This window comes from Halichoerus grypus, chromosome 14 (assembly GCF_964656455.1).
Source record: "Halichoerus grypus chromosome 14, mHalGry1.hap1.1, whole genome shotgun sequence".
Classification (NCBI taxonomy): Eukaryota; Metazoa; Chordata; class Mammalia; order Carnivora; family Phocidae; genus Halichoerus; species Halichoerus grypus.
Window position 1 is genome coordinate 92,347,177 of NC_135725.1, and position 6,821 is coordinate 92,353,997.

The following is a 6,821-nucleotide window of genomic DNA, read 5'->3' on the forward strand; positions in this document are numbered from 1 at the left end:
CCATCCATCCCGCTTCTGCCCGCGCTTTGCCGCCCTGGCCACGGGCAAGCGGGACCATTGAGTTTGGTGGTCTATTCTTAGGTGGGCTCTGAGTGTAAAATACACAACAGATCTCCAAGACTTCGCGGGGAAAAGCAATGAAAAATACTCAATGTTGTCTTTATATTGATTACATCTTTTTAAAAAAGGATTTTATTTATTTGACAGAGAGAGAGAGAGCACGAGCAGGGGGAGCAGCAGGCAGAAGGAGAGGGAGAAGCAGGCTTCCCGCTGAGCAGGGAGCCCGATGCGGGATTCGATCCCAGGACCCTGGGACCGTGACCTGAGCGGAAGGCAGACGCTTAACCGTCTGAGCCACCCAGGCGCCCCTATATTGATTACGTCTTGAAATAACAGTCTGGGAGTACTGGATTAATTTCCCCTGCTTCTTTTTACTGCTTAAAGAGGTGTCTACAAGAAAATTTCAATTGCACACGAGGCAGCCAATGCGTTTCTTTTGGACGGCACTGCTCTGGAGCGATCTCTCGAAGCTGGTCCCCAACCCGGCGACAGCAGCACCTGGGAACTTGTTAGGAGTGCGGTCCCGCCGCCTCACCTGAACCTCCTGCCTCAGAGGCTCCGGGGCGCGGCCCTCGGCTCAGGGGGCAGAACCGCTAGCAGAAGCTTGGGGCACCTGCCCCGGGGACTCTGCACGCACTCCCTGTGAGGATGACAGATATGGAAGCGGCCCTTTGGGCCAGAGCTAGACGAGGTGACTGATCTGCAGCCACTCACTCCTTCATTCATCCAAAACTCCGTTACTGAGCAGAGACGAACAGCGCAGGGCCCCTGCTCTAGGAGGCTGGCAGTCTAAATGGGAAGGTCGTCCGGGGGTCTGTTCCCAAGCTGCTCTGTACACATGTCCTCACTCTCCCCTAGAATCATTCTGACTATGTCCGAATCTCATTTGTCCAGTCTAGTGTTTCGTAATTGCTTCCATGAGTCAGACCCTCCGCTACTCACTGAGCACGCAGGAATGATTAAGGCCGGAGACCGGAATTCTGCCCTGGGAAGAGGCGTCCCAGCGCAGGAGCTGATGGCTATGCCGACGAGGGCTTACGGGACAGAAGGACACCTGGGCAAGAAGAGCCAGAGAGGAGGGGCGCATCAGGGGCGCTTAGGGGACCCAGTGACATAGGAGGGCTGAGAATGAGAAGTGGAGAATAATGGAGCAATGGCATGTGGAAAGGAGGGGCGGTCTCTCAGCACAGCGGCTGGGAGACCTGGGAGACTGTGGCGGTGAGGGGAGGGAAGGAGGCTGGAGGGGCCCCATGGGGCGAAGACACAGGAAACTGCGCTACAGCAAGTGGACCTCACTGGAGGCCGTGGGAGCTGCGGTGTGGATGGTGGTGACTCTGGTGGGGGTGGGGAGGACAGGAGGCTGCCTGGATGCAGGAGAAAGCCAGGAAGCTACTGTGTCCTTCCAGAGGGTGATGCGAAGGGCCTGAACCAAGACAGTGAAGACAGTGTCCTGTGGGCAGGAGAGGCGAGCCCGGCTTGGAAATGCGTCTGATGGAGGGCAGGTGTAGGTGAGAGCAAAATCAAGGAGGACGTGAGCGCCTCCAGCGTGGGTGACAAGGTGCACAGCGGTGCTGCCACCTGAGGGGAGGGAGGGAAGGATGTTGAGCTCTGCTCTCTGTGTGCAGGGGTGGATGTGCGGGGGTGTCCAAGGGGACAGGGCTGGAAGGCAGTTGAATGCACCGAGCTGTTTCCTCTTCCAGGTGAGGATTAGGACACGTGTGGACACGCAGAGGGAAGACTGCCACCCAGCTTTGGGGAGCGGCCAGCAGCTGTCTTTGCTGCCTTGCAGGGTCACAGTTCACACTCCTCCCGTGGCTGAGCCGTGGCGTATAAGTACCCAGCCTCTCCCCCTGCCCTAGGGCTCCCCCCCGGCCTGGCCACAGCCAGCTGAGCTTCTCCCCGTGTCTAACCCCTGCCTCCCCCCCACCCAACAGATGCTGGTCTCTAAAGCACATCATGCACCTGACTCATCCTGGTGCACCTGCCTCGCCCCCACCTGTGTTTATTTAGTACCTACTGTGTGCTGGAAGTGCAGCAAGAATAAGGTGGCTGCCCACTCTGGGAGGTGTTCTCAGGAAGAAGGGCCGGTTGGTCTGAACGTGGCAGGCCCAGGGCCCAACGGGGAGTCAGCAGGAGCCTTGGCTCCCATCCCAGCACCGAGAGTCCCCAGGAAGAGCCCTGGGGGGTACCAAGGGGTTGACCTCCCTCCCCATGGTGTCCCCACCCCCTCTGGCTCCCGCCCAGACTGAGGTCCTGGGCCCCGAGCAGGCAGTGGCTGGGCCACAAAGGCTGGAGAGCATCTCCTGGCTAGGGGGACTCCAAGTCTGGCTGCGAGGGGCGTCCACCCTGGCCCTCCTGGCCCCCAGGGCAGCCCAGCCTGCAGGGACCCAAAGCTTCCAACAGCGGCCGCCCAGCGGTGCCTCCAGGCGGCCACTAGAGGGCGGGGGCGAGCCGCGGTCCTGCAGGCCGGCGGGTGACCTGCAGGCAGGGCCCAGTGGGAGTCCTCTCAGCGCCCCTGCTGGGAGCCCGGCTGGGTGGTGCCCGACTCTGAGGGCACAGCAGCTCGGCCAGCAACTCCCTGCGAGGGTAATGGGAACGGGCCATAAAGGATGACTGTGAGCTCTCCTCCAGATAGCAAGAGGTAGGAGGAGGTGGTTGAGGGGGACCTGAGGCACCCAACAAGAAGCAACAGCCCTGTCACCCCTGTGGGTGCCCTGGGGAGCCCAGTTCGAAAAGCACAGCTCTGGGCCAACACCCTGCAGTGGGAGACCCAGGCCCAGAGAGAGGAGAGGCGGGCATCTGGTCATTTATCCTGTTCACGCAAAAGCCCTCACCCGGCACCTGCTGCCGGTGTCTGGGGGGCTCCTGGTTCCCAGGATGCAGCCCCATGCTCAGCTGCCCTCCACCCCGCACCGCCCCCCAAGGTCGCCGAGTGTGGGAGTGTCCCACAAAGCAGGGGCTTCCAACACCAGGAATCTACTCTCATCCAGCTCTGGAGGCCACGGTGTGGGCAGGGCTGGTCCCCTCTGTGGGGGACGGTCTGTCCCGGCCTGCTGCTGGAGCCCCTCAGCATGGACACGCGCCGCACCCGTTGCTGCCCCGTCTTCCCTGCTCCCTGTGTCCCAAATCTCCCTCTCCTCCCCGTGCCACTCCTCTCCTCGTCTTAGAGGACACCTGTCACGGGATACAGGGCCCACCCTCAGTCCAGGATGACCTCATCTCCAGATCCTTAACTGATCACATCTGCAAAGACCCTGTGGCCAAGTAAGGCCATGCTGAGGTCCCGGGCGGGCGCGGGCTTGGGGGGCACCCTACTCAAGCCCCAGCCGAGAGGTCACGGGCACCCACCCTGCGGGGCGTGTGCGAGCCGCCGCACCCCGCCCCCGAGGACCTGAGGCCTTGGGAGCCTGGCAGATAGGAGTGGTCCCAAGGTTAATTAATTATTACATTAAAAATTCACCCGTTAGGGGCCCCGCAAACAGGAAAAGTATTAATCACTCGTTTCCTCAGAGTGACAAGTGCATTTCCCTAAATTCCTGTGCTGCTGACTTAACCGAATGCTAATCTCCCGGCTGCCATTCCCGTGAAGTCACAGCTCATGAATATTCCAGTGTCACAATTTGCTTTTTAAAAGGACAGACTTATTATTTCATTTTTAAGCTTGCTGTCACAAATAGTAATTTTCCAGGCCCTGAAATAATGAAGTAGCCGTGATTTTCTGGTCCCCCAGAAGGTCCCCGGGAGCCAGTCCCCGCCCTGTAGGGGGCCGGGTGGGGGTGCTGGGCCTCCCCACCACGCACTCCAGACACACAGTCAGCCCACATGTCAGCCCACGGGAGCATCGCTGAATAAGCCGTGAGCTGGCTGCGCCCCCTGCCCTTGCCCTGAGCACTTCACAGTTTATAAGCAGGTGCCCCTCGGCTCCTGAGATCCTGCAGTCACTCTAAATGCCTGGGGCCACAACCGTGTCACCAGCCGTGAGCCAGCCCAGGAGGCAGGAAGCTTAGCAGAGGAGCTCACAGAGGCCAGGTCAAATCCCGACACCGAGGGATCCCAGGCAAGTCGCTCCGGGCCTCCATTGCTCACCTATGAAAAGGGGTCTCAAGCCAGGATTTGACCCAGGCTTACCCAATGCCAGAGCCAGTGTTCTTAAGCCCCTCACTGCAGCCTCAGGTCTGGAGAGACAGAGAACCAGGACCCACGGCCCTGTCGTTCGGAGCTTCGATTTCCATGGAGCAGGAATGATGGCACCCCAGAGCAGACGGAGGAGGGGTACCACCCAGCAGCGTCCCCAGGAGCATCTTCCCAGTGTGATCTCTACCACCTGATGCAATTATAGGCCATTCCAAGCGCCCAATAAACCGTAGCAATTCACTAAATACGTGTTTAAGTGGAAAATCAGATGCCATGGCTCCCTTCCATAATTGTTCATATGGGAAGGAACTCCTTTTCAGAGATGGGCTGTTGGTAGGTGGGAAGCTCCTTGGACCCCATCCCTCTTCCTGAGCCTCGGTGCCCTCTTCAGCGCTGGCCTCCCTGCCCCCAGCCTGTCGCCAGACAGACCCTAAGGGCCCTCACCACGGCCATCTCGCAGACTGGGGGGCACCTCCTCAGCCTGGCCTCGGGTCGGCCTCCAAGGGGGCCGAGCCCCTCACCCCCAGCCCCGGACCCCACCCACCTGGGCTTCCCCATGCTCTGCACCCACAAAGCCCCCGCCCCAGCTTGCACTGTCCCCCAACGACCCCCGAGACTACACTCAAGCATCCCTCTGCTGCAAAGCCCACCCTGGCTGCCCCTACCAGGCGTGAGTCCCCCTGGATCCGAACTCCGGCCTTCCCGTTTCCCTGTCTTCACTTCTGCCTCTCCGTCCTCACTGGCAGGCCTCTCTGTCTCCTGGACCCCGGCCCCAATACAGTGCTCGTGGGAGAACAGGCAGTCGGCCACGTTCTTGTTTGTTTTGAACGAGTGAAGAATGAATGAATGAACAAGTCACTCTGGGCCTCAGTTGCTCATCTGTGAAATGGGGGAGGGCCACGACACAGGTTTACTCTGGAAATAACGTGCACTGACAAGGTGTGGCCCCTGAGAACTGCTCTCGGAGCATCACATCACGTCTCACTTTTCCAGAACAGAGCTACGGAGGGTGTGTCCAGCCTGGGGTCTTGACCTCCAGGGGCCCACGGGGCCCTCTGCTGACAACCGAGGTGCCGCCACGCGGGCCCCAGGGCTGGGATTGAGGAAAGAGTGGAACTCTTCCGGGGTGGACGCACCCAGGACGTACCCACGCCCAAGCGTGCTCTGATGGGCGGCCGCGCTGCGTGCGCAGAAGGCACAACCGACCCCCGCTGAAAGCCACTGACGGGGACCAGAGCAGCTTTCCCGTAACCAGGCGTCTTTAACTGTCCCTGGGATCCTGTCACAGAGAATCTGAGTGGCCAGGGCCTCCAGGGGCTTTGTTTCCGGAAGGCTGTGTGCTCTCTGCTGAATTGGCATTTGCGGGACGTGCTGTGATGTTTCACAGGGACGCCATCGGCGCTGTGGGGGGGGCTCGGGGGGCAGAGCCGCTCGCCCAGGAGTGCTGTTTCCAGGCCTGGCCCGGGGCATACGTGCCAATAGGGACAAGAACAGCACACAGGCCTCTCCCAGGGGCTGGGGCCATGCCACCCCAGCGGACAATGTTGGTGTCGGGAGCTCTCAGGCCAGCCGCACACAAGAGAAGCGGGCAGGTCTTCCCCGCCCCCTGTCCCAGCCTCACCTGCACCTCTCCTGTCTTCAGATGGGCGCCCTGGTTCCAGGAAGCCTCCGTGGCAGTGGGTAGAGTCAAGAGGCCCCTAGATGGACAGGAGGCTTCCTGAGGTCATGCAGAGTCAGTACAGAGCAGGATGGGACCCAGGCCCCTGAGAGCCTGTCCCAGCTGGGGTGGTCCTCAAGTGCACAGCCTCGGGCAGGACCGGCCCCCCACCCCTTGCTGGAGAAGCCCTGCAGAGCCCGAGGTGCAAGGTCCTTGAGAAATGTCACCTGCCCGCTTTGCCAGAGCGAGGAGCAGGCGGACAGATGTCAGGAAGGCCCCAGCATCTCCTGCACCCGGACCCCTCCCCCTTCCAGGTGCGGCCGTGTCTCTCTCCAAGGTGCTGAAACACTGCCCCAGCTCAGGCCACCCCACTGTCCCCGTCCCCACCCCACTGTTCCCCGTCCGTCCTGCCTGCGGAATCCTGTCCAGCCCCTCCACCCACACTGTTCACCATCCTCATGTGCTCATTTTTTATTTTTAAAATTGTGGTAAAATATATATAACATAACATTTACCATTTTAACCGTTTTTACGTGCACAGCTCAGGGGCATCAAGCACATTCACATCCGTCCCTAGAACATGATGTTCATCTTCCCAGACTGAGCCTCTTGTCCCCACTAACCATTGACCCATCCACCCTACTCCAGGTCCCAGCCCCCAACCTCCCCCTTCCTGCGTCTGTGGGTCTGACTCCTCCTGAGAGTCGATCCTTCAGGATTGGTCCCTCTGTGCCGGGCTGATCTCACTCGGCCCCATGTCCTCCACGTTTATCCACATCGTAGCAGGTGTCGGGATTCCTTACTTTTTGAGGCTGAATAATATTCCATGGTGTGGATGAACTGCATTTTGTTTATCCATCCATCCATCCATCCATCCATCCATCCATCCATCACTGGACACTTGGGTTGTGTCTACTTTTTGGCTGTTTTGAATAATGCTGCTATGAACGTGGGTGCACAAATATCTTCT

The 6,821-nt window shown here is 59.7% G+C and overlaps 1 long non-coding RNA gene across 1 annotated transcript; it reads left to right on the top strand.

Annotated features, from left to right (window-relative positions):
* The first annotated feature begins 1,392 nt into the window (after positions 1–1,392).
* LOC144380012 (uncharacterized) lies at positions 1,393–4,439 on the top strand. Its single transcript, XR_013443674.1, has 2 exons — positions 1,393–1,568; positions 1,761–4,439. It is a non-coding gene; the product is annotated as an uncharacterized LOC144380012 (long non-coding RNA).
* The last annotated feature ends 2,382 nt before the right edge of the window (positions 4,440–6,821 follow it).